This window comes from Teleopsis dalmanni, chromosome 2, assembly GCF_002237135.1.
Source record: "Teleopsis dalmanni isolate 2A chromosome 2, ASM223713v2, whole genome shotgun sequence".
Classification (NCBI taxonomy): Eukaryota; Metazoa; Arthropoda; class Insecta; order Diptera; family Diopsidae; genus Teleopsis; species Teleopsis dalmanni.
In genome coordinates, this window is record NC_051847.1 from 123,769,748 (window position 1) to 123,795,144 (window position 25,397).

Genomic DNA, 25,397 nt, shown 5'->3' on the forward strand with positions numbered 1-25,397 from the left:
TTGAAATATATATTTTTCACTTTAACTAAACGAAATTGGAGCAAAGTTTATTAATTCTCCAGAGAGTAAAGTGCAGTGTTGTAGTTGACGTTGTGCTCAAATTAGAAATATCAAACTTTTTATATTTGGCATTTGAACGGTCTTATGAAACAGAAAGAAAAAATTAAAAAAAATTAAATGAAAAAGAAATCAAAACTTAAAAATTAACAGTGAGATACTTTTTAAAAATTATATCAAAGGCGATAAACATTAAACTTGCAGTTCACTGGATTGTTACTTTCAGCTACAAATCAACTTCTGAAGGTGAGTTCAAGAAAGAGTCGTCACCAAAAAAGAGGAAGTCATTATTTAATGGCCAGGGCACAGCTTATACTAAAACAACTTACTAAGGCCATAGAGGCCACTGGTATTATAATAGGGGCCATGCTAGACAAAACATTAGAAAACAAAAAATAAATATAATAATACACGAAGAAACTAAAATCTTTTAAGATTTTTGTATTTGAGACATTTAACTTTTAGTTATTAATAACAAATCAAATAAAACTAATATATTTTAAATATGGATTAGATGGGTTTAAGGGAGAAACTGTGATAAAAATCACATATACCGACTATGGGTCCATTATATTGCCCTAGGCCTAACTATTGTTTCTAGTTATGAGACATTAATTTTCATTATTTTAATAGTCATTTAATAGTCTTTAAATAATGGGGTTTGTTTGGGATACTTTTCTTTTATAAAAAAGAAGATAATACGTGAACATACGCATTAATTAGAGTTTCGAAATATTTATTAAATAATTACCTTTAAATATATAGATATGAATACATCTGTAACGATAATATGTTATATATAGTACGCATGTATGTATAAATATATACTATATATATTTATGTATGTATTCATGTATGCATATATACTACAGCTGGTGCAAAAATGTATATAGAACATAACAATCTTCTGAGTTTATATTTCAAGACGAAATTTCACCTGCATAGTCATTTGTCACGATAAGACTGTATAATCATATTTTCTTATAGTCGTGGTCTTATACAAATGGTTGTTCATAACTTTCGGTCGCTCATTCTCTGCTCAATCTTTGCAACCTAAAAAATCTAACAACAATTAAATAAAATATGTATATCAAGACTCATATAGTGAATTGTAAATGGATTTTTGGAAATACTACTCATGCAAAAGATGGTGAAATATATTACGGCCAAAAATTTATATTTAATATTATAACAACCGTCATATATTAAATTAAAATATGGTCTTAGAAAATACTACTAGTCTTAGTGGCAAAAAATTTTAATTGTTAGTAGTAAAAAAATAATGTAGAAGTTTTAAATTAAAGTAAGTAAACTTTTAGAGAATCAAAAAATTATAGATATATCAGTAATATTAATTATTCACTCCGAAAATATTAGTCATCACCATCATCATCATCTCATACTTATTACCAAGAAAATTACTCGTAGTTGCGGTTATTATCAGAATCTTGAGAATTGTAATAATAATATTACAATGAAAAAAGTCAACCCAGTTTAAAAAAAAATGAAAAACCATTAATAGCAGAAAATCTAAACAAAAATAAACTTAAAATATCTTAATGATCACAAAGAAAGTCCAGCTTAGAATAAAAATCACAGAATACAAACTCATTAGAAATATTTTTTCTCCAATGAAAACAAAATAATATATATGCTCTAAATTAAAAAGAGCAGTACTCTGATATAAAAAACATTTTCTTCTCCATTTATTCAAGCGTCAACTTAGAAAATATAAAGTTAATTTTTTTTACAATATATCCATGTACATCACATAAAAATTATTTGTAATAGCCGAAGAGGGCGCAGCTAGCATTAGGGGCTTCCTCTATAGTTGTAAAGCAAGACTGGTATTGTAATTAAAATATTACAACAGGATCTGTTTGTCGGAATCTGAGTACTTTTTAGAATCACTGAAGTGTATTTCAAAAATGCCTGATCTAAGTCATTTATAAAACTACCAAGACGATTGAAGTAATGATTTTCATACTTTACAGAAATAATTTTCATACAGAGAAATGTATAATAGTATATATAATTAGCAATAGCATATCCCTTATTTATAAAATGTGGATAATGTATTTTTTAATTTTTTCCAGTTCATCTGATATATAATAACATAATTATATATGACTATGTATGTATGTAATAATGAGCTTATACAGATTTCTTCAATTTGGTCTCACCATATGTTACCTCTTACATACCTCTTGCATTCCAATAAAAATCATAAATTCCGCTTTATAATACGAATAAAATATGTAAATCATAGCAAATAGAGGTTTGCCTTTTCCTACTTATTACGAGCGAGAATTTCATAAAAATTTATTTGAAAGGCTTTTCGTATTTATTACAACTGTTTGTGTTATATTATATATGTATACTTTTCTGTACAGTTTAAGATTTTTCTTTTGAGTTGTTTTATAACAAATTTCTAATGGAATCAAATGAAAATGCAAATTTATCCATTTTTTTTATTTTTTTCTATTATTTTTATGCATTTCATAATGCTGCTCCCCAGTTTTTCTTACCCTGATGTTATATCTGTTTGGCGAAGCGATACATAATTCCTCATCATGGCTTCTGCGAGCGAACGCACTAATACTTACATAAAAGCCTGATTTTTCTAAAAGTAAATGTAGCTCTCCATGCTAGGTAATGTAATACCCTAGAAAAAAATATGGAATAAAAAAATGAATTTCTATGTACATATGTACATATGTATGTATGTGTATAGAAATAAAATAGTTACAGTTGGTGAGTGAATTTTATTGCTAAAGTTTTTGTTGTAGCTTTGTTTCGCTTCAGCGATCGTTTTCATTTCCCATTTGGGGTTAAATTGCCCCATAGCCAACATCATCATCCATTTCAATCATCATAATTATCATTATCATTATAATATTCATAATGCGGTATGTGTGTATTAATGATTACTATCATTATTATGTTAATCAATTTGTGTGGAGATCACTCGTAGTACCATACAAATGATCGACAGCGAGTAATAAACTTAAATGACAGAGAGGATGACAATCATCATATCAAAACAACAACGACGCTGTGTATGAGTACATGAATACGTTGGACGCCCAAACATATAGTCGGGGTCAGATTATGTGAAAAATAGTGTGGTTGCTTTTTATATTGTTGTTGTTCGTGAGCTTGAGATGTGTAGTTGATACCATTAAATATGTTTTCTAATAGTTTTAATATTTTGTATGTTTATTTGTTCTGTTTTTGCTCTTCCGAGTTAGTATTAATAAAAACAAAATAATGTATAGGATGTTTTCAATTGCGTAAAATATAATGTTTAGGGTGCAAAAATTCTTAAAATGTTTTGAAAATTAGTTAAAATTTTTTTTTACTTTTATCATATGCTTATATAATTATATATACTGCATTATGTGTTTGCATATGTAGGTATATATAATCAATCTAATAAGGGATATTATACCCCACTTTTTATTATACCCCAGTTTATTATACTTATTCCAAAGAATAAAATATAACAAAAACTTACGAAAATTAACCATCCAACTCGTATAAACTAAACAATTATATTATGTAAAAAAATTTTATGAAATAGCAAAATATTTGCTAGAAATTTAAATTCATTAAAAAATTTTCAATATACGGATATTTATGTATCACTTACACACTTACTACTAAACAGCAAATGCTGATGGTTATTAAGTCAAATGTTTCTACCTATATATTAGTGTTAATATAAATATTGTACTATATATTTTTCAAATGTAATTGGCATTTGTTTTGAACAATATTATTAGGACCTTTCGCTAATATTACTAGAATATTAGATAAGCTATACAGCAGAAAAAATGAAGGTTTGGCTTATGCTATTTATTTGGTTTAATCATCACTAAAACTGTAATAAAAAAGTTATTATAGCAGAGAGATTCCGTGCTATATGAAGCAGTAGTAATTACCATTGTTCTAATAAAAAAAAACATTAGAAGACATTAAGGCAATCCTTTCAAATTTTATAGTTGTTTGTCTTCTCTCTTACTTAATTGCCCCTTAGCTTTCGTCTATTGAATAAATTTAGAGACATAAACATATATGTCTCTAATATATTAATATTATGTGTTTAATATATTATATTAGAGACATAATATTTAAAAATAAAACTAAACATCTTATAAAAATGTTATACAATTTAATATAAAATAAAATAAAATAAAATAAAATAAAATAAAATAAAATAAAATAAAATAGAACAAGGATGAAAAAGATGCTAATTCAATATGTATATTACAGACCAAAATTTTTATTTGTATTGAATTAATAAACAAAAGTATTCCAAATTAATATTATAATAAATATAATAAAAAATATATACTAAAAAAATATAATAAAAAAATATAATACACAAAAATAAAATAAAAAAAATCGTAAAGTGAATCATTGTCATAAGTAATTAGCATTAATTTAAGTACACATTAATAATATTATATATATAAAAGCAATAGCATTTATCCTTATATTCCAAACTCGTAACATCGAAACTCATACATAAAATCGAAACAAAAACAATTATGTTCACACCTGTTGACTAATGTATGCAAATTATATTGAAACCTTAAAAATGTTGTTTTGCTAACTAACATTTTTGCAAGCGTAACCCACTTCTTGCCAACTACAACAACAACAATAATAACAACAACGGCAAAAAAACAATACATAATTTATTATTTCAAAATCGTATAAAAAATTTATCGAACAAAAACAAAAACCAATATATCGTATAAACTTAAAAAAGCATATTAATTTCCATTACTTTTTTGAATTTTCTACATTGATATGAGCATTGCCAACTTAAAAGCGTAAAGAGAACAGCTTTATAGATGTGCGATGGGACACGTATAAACAAAAAAGAGAAATATGAGAAAGAGCGAGAAGTTCCATAGAAAAGCAAAAGCACTAAAATAACTGTTAAGTGTTAAGTTTTGTTTGATATATAACAGTTTGTGATATTAACAGTTAAATGAAGAAATAGTAAGAAAATGAAAAAAATGTTTATAATATAAATTAATGTACCAATACAGACACACACTTACCACATTATCAGTAAGAGATTTTTTATTGTAATAATAATGCATGCATATTCAACCTCAATGCCTGCCTCCCCTAAGAAACTTTTTAAAACGTGTGCGCACGTTTTTTAAGTACAAAAACAACATAGAAGCAAACCCTGTGTTGTTGTTTTTTTTTTTTGTCGCGTAAAAAGGCACTTAACCTTATATGTAAATATGCAAGCAGAAATGCACGGCAGGTTTCTTATATTCAACAATTTTATTGTAATTTTTTTTTATTTCTGGCAATTGTTAATTTTTTTAATTGCAATGAAATGCTATTTAATTTCCTGATTTCTTTGATATTTAATTTAAATATTGCACATTCTTAAATTTTTATATGTATAAACATACATAGGAATTATTATGCGAGAAATATAAATAAATTGTCAATCAAAGTAGGTACTTTTACCTAGGTAATTTAAAATTCCTTGCTAAAAAAATACGGACTATAAAAATGAAAAATTTTTTTAACCTACATATTTTTGAAATTTGTTGGCGTTTTTTTGTTTTAAATACATGAATTTGAAAATAAGTAAAATTGCTTGCAGTGCTTTTATTTCAAAACGAGAGTTAAGTTTAGTAATTTGTAGTATTCTACTATTTTATTATAAAACTTTTTGCACTTCCTATAAAACATATACATACATTTCTTGACAAGTTCCTAACTTACATTGAAATCGTGTGTTTGTGTGCAATAAATCCAACTAACGCAAGCTATCATAAATAATCTCCATACCAACCTGTTCGAAAGGTATTAGCATTTTCTTAATTTGACATATAAATCATACAAAAATGATTATCAACAGAAATTAAAAAGTAGAACATGCAACATACAAAACTACAACAACAGTAACAAAAAAGGTCACTGACCAAATTATGTTTTGTAATGAAATAACATGAAACAAGCACAACAACAACAACAACAACAACAACAACAACAACAACAGAACAACAATATATTAAGCAACAAAACAAAATAAAAAGAGAAGAAATTTAACAGCTTTAAAATGAACAAAAAAAAAATTAAAATTTTACTAAATAAACCAAGTCGAGTAGGAATTTAAAATTGACGGACTTTCATTATAAAAATATACGTATAATGATATAAATAAAGAAAAACAAAAACTACTCAGTATATAAAAAATTTATCGCATGGACACTGAATACACAATATCAGCATATCACACCAACAATCCAACAAACCAACAAACGACTGAGCAATATCAAAAATAACAAAAGCACACACAACTGATATGAATAAAATAAAAAAATATATTTACTTTTAAAGTCCATCTTTAAACCATACAACATACATACACATGTGTCCACATATGTAGCCTGTGTACGGACACACACACAAGCATATCCATACATAAATATCACTGCATGTCTGATTTGCTGTATGCGCCGCTGTTCGTAATGTTAAAAGTTTTCTTATGCTGTTGCCTTTTACCTGTTGTGATTAACGTTGCTTTCTTTTCCTTCAGCTTTTACTATAATTTTTTCCTCGTTTCTTTGAAAAACCGTTTCTTGACTCCATTTACACTTTTAACGCATAAATGACGTGCGTTTATGAATGTGTCAAGCTCGAAAGTTGTTGTCAATCAAATCAAAGCCATTGGCATAATGTTAAACGTCGTGATAAAAAAATAAAGTAATGAATAAAGATCTTATTAATTTATCAACCCTTGAGTTATTTATAGATTAATAGTAAATTATTAAAACTTCAGTGGTTTGGTGAGATTGGTAGCGTGATTACTAACAATAGTAATCACTATAGTGCAATAGTACTTCTGAAATGGTGAAGACTCTCCTGTCAGATATATATGATCAGTAATGAAATTTAGAATATAAAAAGATAAAAATTCAAATATCTAAGATATAAAAATATTTGAATAGCAATCATCAGAGTATATCCAAAAAGAATAAAATTTATATTATTTATAAATTTATATTACAGAGTAAAAAACCAATTTTCAATTTGTATCAAAAATACACGAAACGTGTAATAAAATTCGCAAAATTTTTTCCAGAGGATAAACGGTAATATATTATACCATTATATACAGTAATGTGCTTTTAAAAAGTATTGAATGGATATTTTTTTTTAAAAAACATAATACATATTGACACGATTTCAAAATGAACCAAATTAGTTTTGCACTGTGACCACATGTGGATCTATTGTACCTCTGGTATGCTTTATTGGCTTGTTATTTTATTAACAAAGTTGCACAGCTTCTCAAGTTCAATTCTTTTTATAATAAGTTTCTATTAGTTTTCATTTCCAAAAAATAGAGCTAGGCATTTAGCGATTAAATGCTCTAAAGTTTTCTCTTCTTTACATCTACATTCCTCCAAATCAGAGATGCCTAGATTGTGCAGTTAAAATTTACAGCTATACTTGGGTTTGCATTAAATTTTCACATTGCGTCTATTGAGTACGAGTAGTAAAGCATCATTTTTGTTAAAGAATATGAACTTCTTCTGTGCACTTACCCTTGTTACTTCGAGATGAATACACATGTCAGTTGAACAATATGCCTAGATTGTATAGTCAGTAGTTGCAGCTTTAGTTAGGTCTTTATAAGACTCTCAGATCGCGTCAGTTAATTGATAGCGCGAGTCTATTGTCGAACAATAAAAACTTCTTCTATGGACTTCGAGAAAGTTGTGTCAGTTGAAATATATACATAGCTAATAGCTAATTAGACATAAGTTGTATAAATTGTATACACAAAGAGTATAATGCTACAATTTAATCTATGGGTTTTTGTTATTGTTTAGTTGACAATTAAAGTAGAATATTAGATTTTTTATGAATATATAATTTTTTAATTCTGAAATATTGTTTGAATATTTGAAAAGTATTTTGTCAATTATTTTTAATAATTATTTTATTAGTAATAGACTAAGGAACCTTCCCTTATATAATTTTTAAGAAATCCTACAATTCATAAGAAATTATATATTATATAATAAATTATATGTCTTCACTAGTATTTTTTTCTCTATTCGAAATAGAATTCTTCTTATATTCGGCAAACAACAATTTCGGCAAATTTTTAACAGCTATTTAATGACATGATATAAAATCAGAATTTTAGATCAGTATTCAAATTTTTATCTTTCAATGAAGAACATATATCATTTAGATATAAATAAATCTTATGAAAACAACGTATAAATAGTAATACAAATCATACAACATATGGAACACCAATAAGAACCCAAGACTCATACGACACGAATTACATTCGGATTACAATGAACTAATAGGTCTAAGTGGATTCTGAGGACCACCGGTACATCTTAACCGAATAGTATTCCCACTTCGATTGCTGTTGTTCACGTGAAAAAAAATGAAATTTTGTCATTGCTGTCATGAAAGACATTAGGGTCTGAATATATTTAATAATTTTAGCATTACTTGGCTATGTTAAATGAACTCACTTACAATTTTATTTATACATATTATCCACTCTTATAGAAGTTTCCTATAATTTGTATAATATACAGTTTCTGCATATTCTTATTTGATATCATAATACTGTAAATCAATTTAAGCGAATAAACTTAGCTGGGACTAAAAGGATTTATAATAGCAAGCTATTGAACATATGTTATAGCATTCTTTTTATATTTTTCCCTATTCATTGCTATTTGGCGCTTAAGCCTTTTTCCATGTCAAGCCATTTTAAGGCAGCTAATTTAATTAACATAGAACATAGAAGCCAAAGCTCAATGTCCCACAAACTAAAAGGCAAAGAAATGTAAAATCAAATGCAATAATAATTTGCTTCCTATTTACCAACGTATGCATGTAAACCCAGTATGCATACAATTTTTAAGAGTATCCATACTATGCCAATAATATATGCAAGTGTTGTCTATCATAGAGGAAATCTACACATACCCACACAGATCTCTATGTAGTTTGGTAGATATGTGTGTATTGGTGGTTCCAAGCTTGAGTGCACTAAATGGAGGTGCCTACATTTCTTCGCAATGAAGAATATATTGCATGCGAAGTGCAAAAAAGGCAAACTATAGCAGTGTACTGATTGCAAAGCTATTAAAGGCAACTGGCCGCCGGCACCCTCAAGGCATTGTCCGTTTTTATGTACAGTGGAAAAAACTGTTGATAAAAAAAAGTTTTTATTTATTATTTATGTTTTGTCAATACAAAATAAAATTTTTTACTGTCAATATTAGAAGCCTTTACTTTTACTGAATGTGAAACTGTATTTTATTATAAAAGTTTATTTGAAAAAAAATATTTTACATGTTAACTAAAGATTGAAGTTAAACGAAAGTACATATTTTGACTTAATTTTATATAATTCTTAAATTTTAATTAGTTTTACTTCTAATTATTTTCTAATTATTAACAAATGTCTGCATTGTTTTGTACCACTGTTTCTGTCAATAATTTAAAAGTAGATATTGGAAATAAAACAATTGCCAACAAAAACAAATTTTTAATCCTCTCAAAGAGGATTTTTCTTACTACTTTTGCACACGACACCAAACCGACGTAAATGATATAAGAATACATACATATATATATATTTATTGTAGACATTCATACATATATAAACTTACGCCTCACTTTTAATACCACTGAAAAAATAAGAACAACAACAAATATTGTGCACATTAATAAATTCCAAGGAGAATACAGGAAAGTCACCTCTAAATGCAGCAACAACAAGAACTGAAAAATCCCAAGCATACGCGATAACGCTAATGTAAAAACCAAAATTTTTGTATACACTTAAGAAATGGGGGCCTGGAAGAGTGAAAGGCAATACACAAATCGGCAAACAAACAGGCAACTTTTTATCAGGGGCTAACGGCAGAGAAAACAGCAAGGAAACTTATATTCGGATATATACATACAGGTATATTTATATATACATATAAATATACATATATATATACATGTATATATATTATTGATACAAAATGCTTGGTGCCTTGTCAGCTTATTTGTTTTTGTATTTTATTTGCTGAGTTGTTTTTATGGTGCACATATTTTAAGTAAACGCAAAAAGAATAAAAACAAAAACAAAAACAAAACCGAAGAAAAAACAAGAGAAATGTACTTGTGTGTTAGTTTTATTTTTGGGGGCGAAAAGCTCTTGCAAAATAACAAAAAATACGATCCTCGCACGATCAACAATTCGGCAATTGCCTGGCATCGGCAATTTGATAATAAAATGTGTGGCATATTTGTGCTTATTTATTTCAAAAGAAATGGGTGGGGTGGTGAATGTGTACAGATGTTTTTTTTATGTTGCTGAGTTTGTATGCATAATATATGATAAAAAAAACGTCAAGAGCGTTGTTGAATTGTATTCACTGGCGTTTTGTGTAGAAAAAGGAAAACGAAGGGCACACAAGGGAACAACAGATATTTTGAAAAGTGGTACACAAGGAATTACGAAGAGGATGTGTAAAGAAAATTTTAAAAATAAATATATTAATAAGCATATTTTTGTAAAAATGTGGGAGTGGTAAATGAGATAGAAAATCAGGTCAAAATAAAATTATTTTATATGTACACTTTAAATGTTTAAAAGGAAGTTGTTAATGTTAAAAAGCAAGGAATTTTATTTTCTATGTTATTTATATGTTCTTAAAATTTTTAATATTTGAATTTTACGACTTTAAACATAACATATTTATATGATAAATACTTGTATTGTGTGTTAGTTACTATTTGATAATTAAAATTCTTTAACAATTTTAGCTTAACAACAATTTTGAAGCTCATACTTTCCAGAACAGCTTTTATTTATTAAGAAAATAATAACATAAAAAAGGAATGTGTACTTTCGCCTTATCAATTGTATAAACGCTGATACAAACACACACAAATTAAAAAAATAAACATCAACGTACTTTATATAAGTACAATTGTGTCAAGTGGGTTGCCAATATCTGATCTATTAACCAGAGTTTATTATAAATTTTTTGAAGTTTCCTTGCTTGCTACTTTTTCATTGTTAATTTTTATTTATTTTTGTTTATTTATTTTTGTTAATTTATTAACACAATTTATATCAGTAAGACTCTAATTTTTTTAAAATAGTGCCAAAAAGATCCAATATACATATTATATAAATCCTATAACTTTTATTTTATTATTATATTTATGTTTTATTATAAAATATGTATGTATTATAATAATATTATATTATTATATTGTAATAATTATATATTATTTACGAATCTATTTATGTATGTATATGTATATGCACAAGAATCTCTTATTATCAATTGTGATTAATTTAATTATACATTATAATTAAGTGTACAAATATTTAAATAACACATAGCTGTATATAGACAGATGAACTAATGCTTTTGTTTATGATTTAAAAAAGTATTAATTTTGTTGTATGTCACTCATACGTCACCATGTTCCGTTCAAAATGATCAAATAAAATCGAATAATGTAAAAATTAATAAATTAAAGCATAGACTTCATAACTTATTTAGGAAAAAATTATTTATTTTACTATTTTTTTATTTTATTTTATACTTTGTAAAAACTTAATAACTGGATTTGAATTGTAATAATATTCTTTAAATTATTTATTTTGAGTTGATTTTTTCTTTTTTTAAAAACTAATGACTGGACTTGAATTATTAAAATTATAATTTTCATAATATATTTATGTGTTATAAATATAATTCAAATGTAGAAATAATATTCTCAGACCTAAAATAACCTTTTTTTTAATTAGTTACATATCAAAATGAAATGTAAAATGGTGATCTTGAATCAATTATCAAAATATAAGCTTATTGTACATACTTATTGTTCCATATAGCTTCTTAAAATTGTAAAAAACTAAAAATATTGAGACCGAAAATTTATTTTTTGTAATAAATTATAGCTTATAGCTAAAATTTGTTTCTATTTTATTGCTTTTTTCGAAATATAATTTAATTAAAAATTTCAACAAACATTTTAATCATGATTAACAAAATACATTGGTGCCCTTAAAAAATAATGTGCAATTTGTACTTGCAGTAAGGGTTCTATAGAGTGCCTAATACTCTTATACTCTTTTTTCTCCATCACTTAATAATCCATTGCTCTGTCTTTTTTTTGATTTTGAAAAGGTATTTGATTGTTATTAAAATTTCGTACAACTATTGCAAAACAGCGACTTCAAGCTTATGCTACACAACTTCTAAATTTACAACTTTGTATTTCCAAATTGAGGATGTTACCAACTAACAAAAAACAAATTTAATTTAACACAAAAAAATCACAACGCAATAAAAAAAACAACAAAAACTGGTTGCAAACAGAACCAAGCCTTAATTTGCACCTAGCCTAGCTCAAAGCTTAAAGTTCCTCACGCACATTTACACATACTTACATACATATTTACATATCTATTTTTGTAAGTTGAAACCCTAACGAATCGAGGTTAGGTTGTTTGTGGTGAGGCTCTGCCAATAGTTGTTGCCCAATATCAACAACAACAGAGCCACGTCTAAAAGTAGTTAGCTCGCTCCATTGTGTTGGTAGTAAATAGTTAAATAGTTAAAGTGGGAAGTAGTCTCTCATGTGTGGCAAGAAATTATAATGAAATTTATATACAATATACAATATTAATGAACAACATATGTTTCAACACACATATAATATAATCATATATTGTTGATCTATCTCGTCGTTATTCGCCCCCACTATAATAATAGACATGCTATCAGCCTAGTCGGCTTTAGTTTTAGCTAACAGTTTTGTTGTTTTTGCTTGTATCCATAAAATTTAAATCTAAATCTAAAATACTATAGCCTGTGGTATGGATACGAATAATCATATACATATGTACATACGTACACATGTGTACATTTATACACGTATGTACATATATTAAAATGCCTGACTATATGACTTGATATTTACAAAGTAAATATCATTCTATGACAATGTGATTGCGACGTTTCTTTCGCAGCAGTAGTCATCGTCGCCGCAGTCGCTATTACTTTGCCTTTGCTGTTGTTGTTGTTGCTGTTGCTGTTGCTGCCGGTGAGAATGCGTTAGAGAACAGGTATCTCAGGTATTGTGCTTTTATCTGTGTCTGCAAATATACGTAACCAGCTCCACAAATGTGTTTCTATGACTTTTAAGGTTTTTCATAGACGCATATACATATATATATAAATACATAAATATATATATGTATATATTTTTTGCCTATACACTGCTGCGTTTTTATTCCTTTGCTTTTCGTTTTGCATTTTGTGCTGTTCTAAGTTCATTTTGCCGCGATCGTATCAGTTGCTTGTCCCCAAACGAAAAAAATATTCGCTTTGTTATTTTGCTTGTGTCATTGCTGTAGCCAAAGAGAAAATTCCTTTACACGTAGGCAGGTATAAAATGAACAGTGAACAGTGAACAATAAACAACAATAACAGTGAAGCTTTTTGTAATGGGAAAAATAGTTGTGAAAGCTTTATTATTAGTGGAATTAACTAATTCCTATGAACACGTACAAATGTTAAATATTCAGCTTGTACTCTGTGTCTTTTTTTGTTTTCATTTTGTTGATTTTTTCAATAATTTTCCTACCCAAAAAATTTCTCAATGTAATCAGGGCAACACTGGTTTACGTTGAAACCATGACAACATTTACAATAACAACAATTGCTACACAATTTTAAAATACTGATCGTGTTGGGGCTGCGGTGGTTTGCTAGCAAATTGGTTCTGTTGTTACTGATAAAGCAGGAGAAGCAGGCGAGAGGAAGTCATTGAACAAAAAAAATTAAGAAAAATATATGTATGTACATATTAAACAGACTAAAAAAACACGCAATAGGGCAAGGCAAACAGGCACGGAATTTACGACACGATTCAGTGACTGCGTATCACCATTTGAATGCTTGTTTGCATTAGTGTTAGTATTTATGGCAAATGTGCATATGTAATTTTTTATTTAAAGTTGTGTTTGTTAAGCGAAAAAGTTATGTCTCTCGGAAGAGGAGAAACAAAAATCTAAGTGCTATAATCAGGAGCGTATTTTACGCAGCTCAAATGTATATAAATATTATTTTAGTTATTTGTTAGATATATTAAAATTCAAGTAAATTAAAGTAAAACTAAAAAATATATTTTTTATATATATTATAAGAATTATTTCGTTTTTAAAACATCTTAATTATTTTTAAGACATTGAAAAAATGCACTCAAAGCTGTGATTTACCACAAATATTTAACAACAAATATATATGTTTAAATATAATATGTTTATTTAATCTGTAAATTTTTTCAATATACATACATATGTATTCATATATTTATAATGTCGAACTATATTAAATTCCTTTTTTAACTTAATGTTAAAAATACTTTGAAAATGTTAGTAAAAAATCCTACAAAAACAAAGTTATTCATATGCTTACGTAATTGGTTTTTTTCTTAAATATGAAAAATTTCCTGCATAACAAGAAATTGTTATTATACCCTTATACATATTGTAATTCCACAAACAAACAAAAACGATATTTTTTAATTTGTGTAGGGAGGGACTCTATAACTTCAAGCAGTTTTAAGAAAGCTTTATATATTTTTCCTCATTTCTTAAGAGTACGTTTCTGCGCTCTTATGCACATCTATTGTTTTTGTATGAAATTACTCACAACATTGGAGACTTTGCTTAAAGCACATGTAAATAAATTTGTCTACACTCATTCTAGTGTTCAGCAACAAGTTTTTTTACACTTTTAATAAGTTCTGCTCAAACCGCTACACGATCATGCTTAACTGCTCTCGCAAGCATAAACACATGCATATAATTAAACAACATTGTGTGTACATATATTAGTCGTACGTATATATATATATGAATATATCATATGTATTTATTTGTAATGTTTAGGGGTAGCCCTGCCGTGTAATATAGCGTATGCTCTCTTTTAGTTTTACATCTTGCATTTATTGTTTCTCTACTCATTTTCTCTTTTTCTCACACACACTTATTCGCTACTCCCTAGGATCAACGAGGAAGAATTCACAATGTTCGAAAAGTCATTCGTGCTCTGAAAACTGAAGTGAAAGGACGTGAACGCGTAAAAAAATAATTATTTCTGATATCATAAAAAAAAGCTTTAAGCTTTAAAAAGGTGAGGGACAAGCAAGAAGAAACTAATTTAGTGAGGAGAAATAATATTCCTTATATTACAAATGTTTTAAAAAGTACAAATTTTGTTTATACTATAACTCGACGAAACTTAAGATAAAAAAAAAATTTGGTTCTTATAACTTAACTGAAGCAATGTAACGGTTACTTCAACCGGATGTCCTACATTTTTTGCTAATGTTATTAGTACCACATCGTGTGATCGGGTTTAGTTTACGCCCATTAAAAAATATCAATTCGGTTTGTGTTCTAATTTATTTATCATTTACTAAAAGGAACTTTGATTTGTTCAGTTTTTTAACAATTATACCGCTAAATAATTTCCAACACATATTTATTGTTTTTTTATGAGTAATAAAAGAGAGTACCGCCATTCATTAATTACTAAAATATTCTATCTCTAATACCTTATTCACGTATTAATTTAAAAACAAGTGCATAAAGCGACAACAGAAATGACAGTGGAGCAAAGAGAAAATCAAAATCAAATAATTTCATAATATAATTTCATAATGACTACAATAAGAAAGGAGTAACTTCATAAAAAATTAATTATGTTATAATTAATTAAATTGACAAAAAAAAATATATTGAATCGTGTTATAGATAAATAACGATAAAAATGAATATTAAAAATTGTCATGCTTAAGGAAGGAAAACAGTGCTGTTATTTTATTTTAATAATTCTACAAAAGAACATTATTTTGTGTACTTTTTTTTTGCTTCCGAAAAAGTTCACTAAAAAAAAAGTTATTGATAGGTGGAATTACTCAATTTTTAATTCGCGTTAGCTCCAATTAAAGCACTTCTTTTTTTAAAAAATATCATATAAAATTAAAAGGAAAATAAATGCTGAGTTTTGCTAAAATGACTCCAATTGTAAAAAAAAAAGTTTTAATGTGTTAAAACCATCTGTTGCATTTCTATGAAATTAACATCAAATGCATATTCGATCAGAAATTCATTTTCGAAAAACAAACCACACATGTTTTCTTTAACTGAGCTTTAAATTATCGAAAATATTACACATAACAACAACAACAACAACTACTACTGAAAACAGATTACAAAAATGTTTAGCAATTAATTTTTTTTTAAAAATCTATTACCTTGTATCCTCATCTCCCACTTTAAATTTTTTGTCTTTTTGTTTTTTTTTTTGTATTTAAATGAAAACATGTTTGCCTTCAAAATTAGCTTTTCATTACTATTTGCTCCCTTTCTCGTACAGATTTTTTTAATGTTTCATTCCTTTGTACTCACGTTACGATTGCGTCCATATCTTATTGCCGCTGTTGTTGTTGTTGTTACTTGTCTATTTATGTTGTTGTTATTGTTGCTTTAGTGTAGTTGACTTTTGCCATTAATAATTTAATTTGTTGTAGTTTCTATTACACACGAGTATGTGTTCGCGATAGTGTATGTGCTATATATGTATGTATATGCAATATATATTTTTCTATTGCTTTTTCTTTTTTCGCTTTTCGAGCTTGTAGCTCCACACCCTTCGGCATTTTTGTTTTGCCTTGTTACTTTATACTATATATAATTGTTGAATCCAAATAAGGAATAAATTTTTTAACAAGAATTAATTTTTTAAAATTAATAAATATAATGCACAGTACTACACCAAATTATAATAACAATTAAATTAAATAGTTAGTTTTTAAAATTTTGCCTTTGCGAAGTGCTAGGAAAAAGTTTTTTTTTTGTTTTACCATTTTTTTAATAAGTTATAAACTTTAACAAATTTTGCTATTTATAAATCAGTACTCAATGAAAAACATAACAAAAACAGTTATAAACTAAACATTTTAAACGGCGCCCAACCCAAATTTATGCGTGCATGTGCAACAGGCGCATACATATTAAAAACCAATTAGAAACTAAACGCAGCGTTGGTATTTCTCTCTCAAAGAGATTCTTTTGTGTAACTATTCATATATGCTCTGTATTTAATGTGAAAATAAACAAAACGAAGTTACAGAAGAGCTAATAAAGTTTATCCTGCTCTAACGTAGCATCTAAAATGAATGTCAGCATAAGTAGATTCGTTATTCCTTAAAATCATTTATTTGACACAAGTCAAGTAAGCTGCCTGTTATATTTTGTTGTTATATTAATTATTTAACAAAAAGCAAATAACCGCAGATCATTATTTATTGTGATTTTCATATCAGATTATTTTATTTCGTTTTAAATGAATTTGAAGTTCAAAAGTAACAAGAAATAAACTGTTTATCCTTTTACAAATAAATTCCATAAAATGAATCCTAGCATAAACAGAGTTGTTATTAAGAGATTATTTGATTTATATAGTTTGTTGATTTTTTTTATATACATGCGTACATATATGTATAATGGACAATAAAATAACTAAAAATTAAAAAACTTTTTATATTTATTAAATAATCTAATTATCGTTTGTTGAAAAAAAATGTAAATTAACAATTATATATAATATATAATAATTTTTATGTTGTATAGTTTTTTTTTTTTTTTGTTGTGTAAAATGAATATCCGAAGCATCTACGTTTTTTTTTCTTTTCTTTTTTTTCATTTTAAACGAACCACACTAAGTTTAGTTGCTCTATTACAATCCTGTTAGCAAATTTCTTTAGTGGTATATCGTATTTTTTTTTATAACAAATATATTATTTTATAATGTGCATTATATTTTGTAAAGATGATAATAATAATAACAATACTTTTCATGCTTTTCTTTACAGAAAAACATTAATAAAATGTTTATATTGGTTTGAGCACTACATAACATAGTTTACATGTAAATATCACAAATTGCGAGAGAATAAAAAATTCTTTGAATTAGAATTTTTAAACAAATAAGTTTATTTCGTATTGAGTAGTGATATTATCACAAAAAAAGCTTCCAAATGAAGATGGCATCCCAAAGATTTTGCTTACGATGGAACAACCATCAAAGTAACTTACTTTCGGTGTTTGATCAACTTTTACATGCAGAAACATTTACGGATGTCACGCTGGCCGTTGACGGACAATATTTAAAAGCACACAAAGTGAGTACACGAAACTGAAAAAAAACATCTATTACCATTAAATATTTATTATATATATACATATATATTTTTATATACATTATTATTATATATATATTGTTATATATATTTTTAGTATATTTTTTTATATTTTTTAGTATATTTTTTTATATTTTTTAGTATATTTTTAGTATATTTTTAGTATATTTAGTATATTGTTATATATGTTTTTATTATATATATTTTATTATATATATTTATATATTTTTTATATATATTTTTTTGTATATATTTTTTATATAAAATTTTTTTATATATATTTTTTTATATACACTTTTTTATAAATTTTATTTTTTTTAGATGGTACTTTCTGCTTGTAGTCCCTATTTTAATAATCTCTTTGTTAATCATCCTGAAAAACATCCGATTGTCATACTTAAGGATGTTCCTTATTCCGATATGAAATCGTTACTTGATTTTATGTACCGCGGTGAGGTATCAGTTGATCAAGAACGTTTAACTGCATTTCTACGAGTTGCGGAAAGCTTACGGATTAAAGGTTTTAACAGAAGTGAACGATGATAAACCTTCAGCGCCTGAACCAACACCTCCGCCACAATTGCAACGTATACAACCATATTTAGTGCAACAGCAGCAACAACAACGTAATAAATCGCAAAGCAATTTCGTCAATAATAATAACAATAACAACAATGCGCCTCAAATGCAAACACAACAGTCTCTGTTAAGTTCTGCGCTTGCTTCGATGCCAAAACGAAAACGTGGAAGACCGCGTAAACTATCTGGCAGCTCGAATGGCACTGGCAATGATTACGATGAATTCGAACGTGAAGGCATGTTAAATGTAAGTTTCATTTTAAATTTGCCTTACAAAATCTATAATCTATAATCTGTATTGTATTTGGAATTAGGACTCTGATATGGGTGAAAGAAAATTGAATGAATCTTTCTCCGGTAATGATGATGGTTCAGATGATAATCAACGCGACTCCTTCGATAATGACAACGATATGGATGTAAGTTTATTTAGTGATTATTTTATAGCATTTTTCTTTTATTATTATTAATTATTTTAAAAGTTTCCTTTATTCAAGTTGAATTTATAATTTCGGTGATTATTGCACATTATTAAAAATATATTATATCATAATGAAGTTATTACTTGATAACAAAAATTTAAAAGTACTTTCGTTGCTTAAAAGTTTTTTGCAAATTTTAAATATTCAGTTTTTGTAAATAGTTATTATTTTTTATACATATATGAAAATTTATTTATGTAGTTGTTTCGTATATAAGAATTGCCAAAGTGTTGGAAGTGAACTTATGTTGTAACCTTTAGAGATAGCTTTTTAAACAAAAATACGAACTGTAAAAAAATATGAACTGTATTTTGTTCTTAATACAAACATTACAAGTTAATTGTGATCATACATATAACTTACGAACTATTTATACATTGATATAGTATTAACTATTGAACTTAAAGTAAAGGCCTTTAATGCAAACTTCCAACAAGGTTACTGAGTACACTGTATTCTTTGCGTCTAACTTCACTTTAAAAGTGTTTGTTAGAAACAAGCACTAAATATTTGATATATATGTATATATATATAAAAACTTAGACGTGCTCTATTGTACCTTAACTTGCAGTTATCAAATGATACATATAATTACCAGTATTCAAATCAAGTATAGTGTATATTGTACTCTAGTTATGGTATATTTTATGTAATTATGTAATTAAAGTTTAAAATTAGTAATAACAAAATATGAACACAACTTACCACAGTAAATAACATGATGCCCTTAGAATCAGGGTTGTTTTAGTTTTAATATACCATATGTATTTATTTATGTATTTTTTTTCCGTAGGCATATCCTGACCAAGGTGCTTCTTCAATAGCATCAACATTTGTTCAATAATTTAATACTAATATACATATATATATGATTAGAGTGACAGGTAATCAGAAAGCTTTTCACCAACTTTTATTTTCCTCGCAAGAAACCCTTAGATATAAAAAGGAGAATTAAATTTCCGATAATTTAATTTCCGATATAATTGAAATCAACCAGGGGCCAGTCGTAGAAGCTTAGCTACTTCAAGGAGATAAGTCCAGAGGTCGTTTCGACTTATATTATTTCCAAGTCTCGTTAGGCTATGTTAACCGGGAAGTTACACATATCCTAAGTGTCTTCAATTGGTTATTGAATTTTTTTTTTAAATAGTTGTAATTGTATAAATGAATCTGTTTAATTAGTTAATATAAGAGGACATATATAGATATCTATACTTATATAATGTTGCCACATTACTTAAGTAGTAATAATAAGAGTTAAATATTATTTCAATTTATTTATTAAAATATATTTAATTTAAAATTTTTAGGATAACCGAGATAGTTCCACACAAGTAAAGAAACAAAAAATATCAAAGGAAATGATGAAAGCACAACAAAACGACGACAACAGCACCTCTGGTAAGTCTTATTTTTCCGATATTATATAAAATAAAAGACATTTAATATTATTTTAAAATAATTGCATTTAATAATTGTTATATATTGTTAACACTTTCATTAAAAAAAAAAAAAAAAAAGAAATCCCGATTTTTAGGAAAATTGATGAATGTATTGAAACAACTGTTTTTATTTATAATACATTTATTTAAACAAATCACCTGCAAGTTTTTTATATAGTAAATTGGGTGTTTTGAAAGTATCATTAATTAATTTAAATCATCATTACTCATTTATGTAAAAGCCCCAAAGTTAAACATAAATTGCACTACATAAACTAAACTAACAAAAACTCGAGAACGGTCGCCAAGCTAATATACTTTTTATATAGTTTTTCGATAAATCGTATAGCAAATGTATCGGAAAAGCTAAAAAGGGATTTTCGTAGAGAAAATTTGCCAGACGTAATAAGATAAATATAAGATAAGAGAAAAACGTTTGTTGATTTTGAAGTGAAAAGAAAGTGAAAAAATTTATAAATTTAAAATGAAAGTTGTAAATTTCGCTCTTCGGAAAAAATTCGGGTTACAACGTGTGAATACTTTTTCCGTCGGCAGGTGAGTTCAACTTTTTTGTAAAAAAAAAAGTATGATGCCAAAAAATGCAAAATGCAATATGCAAAATTTATAAAACAAACGAAATAAAGTTGAAATGGTTTCATCAGATGAAATTTTGTACCTTTTCTTGATAAATCGGGTTAAGCTTAGGGATTTATGGCCGACGTGAAAAAAAGAATAACTTCATACAAAACCGTTAATTTGCAAAAATATAGCGTGAACTGAACAATTCAAAATGATATTTCAAATATATATATAATTGAACAAAAAGCAAAGTTATGATGCACTTATGAATTTTATCACTCATAATTTATATATTTTTCACATATTTCTCAAAATCGAAAAGTATTGCAATACTTCGATTTTACGATTTTACGATTTGTCAGAACTCTGAAAACTAACTCAACACATCAACAACAACGTTAAAGTTACAAACTGTAAACAAATAGCACAACTAAAAATTAAAAATTACAAAAAGAACAAAAAAAAATAATCACAAAAAAAAAAAAAAAGAAAACATAAAAATGGCTTCAAATCCCTATAGCTTTTCCGATTCGATAGAAAAATTTTAGTACTTTATATTTCATTTTTAAAAAAAAATTTTGTGTTTTTTGTTGCATTATACACACAGCATTTTCACTTATCATTATAATTAGTGATCACAATCGAAAGAAACATGTTAAATGTATGTTTTATTTTAGATGGACACGATAGTGATTGTGATGAGCAAATGGATTCATCTTATATGGAACCGCAACTCATGTTAGACGAATACGATGAACCTGTCGAGTTTAAGTTCGATCCAAATGCCAATTCAACTCAAGACAATGCAATGATGCAGGCTAACCTAACTGAACAGCAGCAACAACAAGTGCGGCAACAAGCCATCTTGTTGGCCACCCATCAAAAACAACGACAACATCTCGCTGAAGCGGCAGCGGCTGCTGCTGGTGGCATGAAAATGTCTGCTGTTATTGGCTCCGGTTCAATACCGGGTACTGTTACATTAATTAATCAAATGGTCAGTATTCCGAAATTGACACCAATTGGTAAAGTTTCAAAACCAAAAGTCAATAAACGCGCTAAAATAAAACAAAATGGCGTAAGTGGCAATGGACAAGGTATCGATACAAAAGTAAGTTTAAACCTCTGTTATGGAAAAGTTAAAAAATTTTTAAATATGTGGTATTTGCTATATGCTATACTTTCCAGATGTGTAGGATTGTATACTAACACAGTTTGAGCAATAAGACAAATATTCTTTAATTCGATAGATAATCTAATTTGTAAAGCATAAATAGTAAAAAATAATTTTAGTTAATTAGTCATTTGGGAAATATCTTAGAAATTTCATGTTGGAATTTCAATATTCCATAAATAAAACAATGTCTTGCCTTTCAAGTGAAATGGCATGATTGGGTTAAACAAAATAAATATTTCATGTCATTTAATATCATAAAAAAGGCTATGTTAAACAAGCCTTTAATAAGACACGCTGGCAATGTTATCTTAAGGAGTCCGTTTGATATTGAGAATTATCATTAAGCAATAATGGGTTACTTGTTATTTCATACCCATCTTACCCAATTCGACCAATGAAGACGTGAAGTTGAATTGTTGTTGACTTTTTCGGATAAATCAATGATTAAATAATACCACAAGAAATGCTTTACTTGCATTTCTTGTATGACCCACAAGATATTAATAATTAATGAACGATATTTAGTTTAAACTAGAGGTAAACAATTTTGAACAAGTTCCTACTATAAGCTGACGATGTATACACATACCCTCTTTCGAAAAAGAGAATATTAAATTTGTATATGATAAGATTGGTTCATCTCTCTTTCATGTACTCTCCCTCAATATCTAGCTAGAGCAGCTTCATACTTTTTCTTTTTCTAGCTCTACACTTTATTCATTCTGTTTCACTTTTACTCTTTCTCTCTATCTCTTAGTTTCTCTCACACTTTCTGATTTGTAGTTTCATTTAATCTTCTACATGATATTGTTCCAATTTTAGTTATTCGCTAACTACAATAACCACTATCTATCTATTTTTTACCGGTACTTTGTTGTTTATTGTAAGCAAATGTCAAGAAACGTATAAAAATATTTTTATATGGAATCAAATAGTCCTTAAGCTAGTTAATGATGACTTGTTAGTCGCATGAATACACTTAATTAAGCTCTATTGAAATATAGCTGTGTCGTATTAAAATAGCTAGACTGTTTTGCTTTGTCCTAGGCTATCAATACTAGCTATCATACTTTACCTATCCATACAAACTTCTCTTGTACCCTAGTCGCAATCCATTCAATTCTTCATGGCTTACGATAATGTAAATGAAAATATTATGCGAGCATATAGAAATATTACAATTTTAAAAATTTTGTAATAAAGAAAATTTAAACCTTGATACTATAAGTATAAGTTAATAATCAATTTTTATATTTTAGCCCTTCAGCAATGATTACAATGACCTCTTTCCCGGAAACTACATGAATAACGTAGCACAAAGTCAACCTAAACTTAAAGGCGCACTTAGCGGTAGCACTGGTAGCCTCAACATGCCTACACCGACAACAAAAATTAAAGTGAATACGTCTAGCAATTCAACTGGTGATGGAGAATCTGAAGGATCCGTTAGGGACTACTGTACCAAAGAGGGTGAACACACATATCGTTGCAAAGTATGCTCCCGTGTCTACACACATATCAGCAATTTCTGTCGCCATTATGTAACATCACATAAACGTAATGTCAAAGTATACCCCTGTCCATTCTGTTTCAAGGAATTTACACGAAAAGACAATATGACTGCGCACGTTAAGATAATACATAAAATCGATAATCCTTCAACGGCACTAGCCAATGCAAGTGCTGGAACCTTACCCACTGTGTCGAGCACGGCAACTCCTACACCACCGGATTTAACAGCACAAACATCAAATCAGTCAGCTGTTAGTGCATCGACTTCTACACCTGCATCAGTAACGCCAACACCAACGTCTGGAGGTATGACTGCCACTCCCGCTGCCGTCGCGCAGTGAGCTAATAAGCAAGTCATAGCGCTAAGTTAATATTCTTACGTTATCTTAAGTGTTTACTGCTTATTGAGGTGTGAAACAGTTTGACAGTTGTTGCGGTGGTCAATTCACCACAGCTAAACTTTTTGCTGTTTTAAAGGCTTCCAATTATTCCAAAACTATTAAAATAACATATTGTTTACTTATATTATAAAAAAACAATCTCTACACTTATATGGAAAAGTGGTCGGTAATTTAATATGTATTACGTTTTAAACGTATATTAATATTATTTAGAAAGTAACATTTTTAAGTAAAACTTCGCACTAAAATTAAATGTCATTACTTCCGCGTTACGTTCTACTTTTTCATGCGTGCAATCAACTTTTCTTTTTGTCCACAACTAAAAATTTTGGAACTTTTCTGTTGGCAATTCACCAAAGTTGCCTAGTTTACTATAAGACATGTACTCTGTTAAACATTATTAGCCTAACATTTAGTTAATTTAAATATATTAATGATTAAAAAAAAAACTACCTTATTGCCTTCAAATGAAGCTAGTGTAACAAATAACTTTAATTAGAAAAATTTTTTAAATTTTTCTTCATAAAAAAGATTTAATTAAAATTTAACAATAAAGAATAAAAAATTTATTTTTTATAAATCGGAGGCTTAAATTATCGCCAAAGAAAACTAAAAAAAAAAACAAAAAATTTTAACAAACAAAACAAATATTACAAAATAACTACAGCAATAGAAAAATACCAGATAATGAATAACTAAAATTGAATGCTGTAAATTATTATAATTAATAATTATGTTATATTAAATTATTAAAATATTAAGTGAAACAAAATGTTAAAAATGACAATAGCATTTTTTGTAATGTACTGTACATATTGTGTGAGAAATTTAATAAGTTAAAATACATAAA

The 25,397-nt window shown here is 27.3% G+C and overlaps 1 pseudogene; it reads left to right on the top strand.

Moving 5' to 3' along the window:
• LOC119677751 lies at positions 1 to 25,025 on the top strand (annotated as a pseudogene).
• Positions 25,026 to 25,397: the final 372 nt, after the last annotated feature.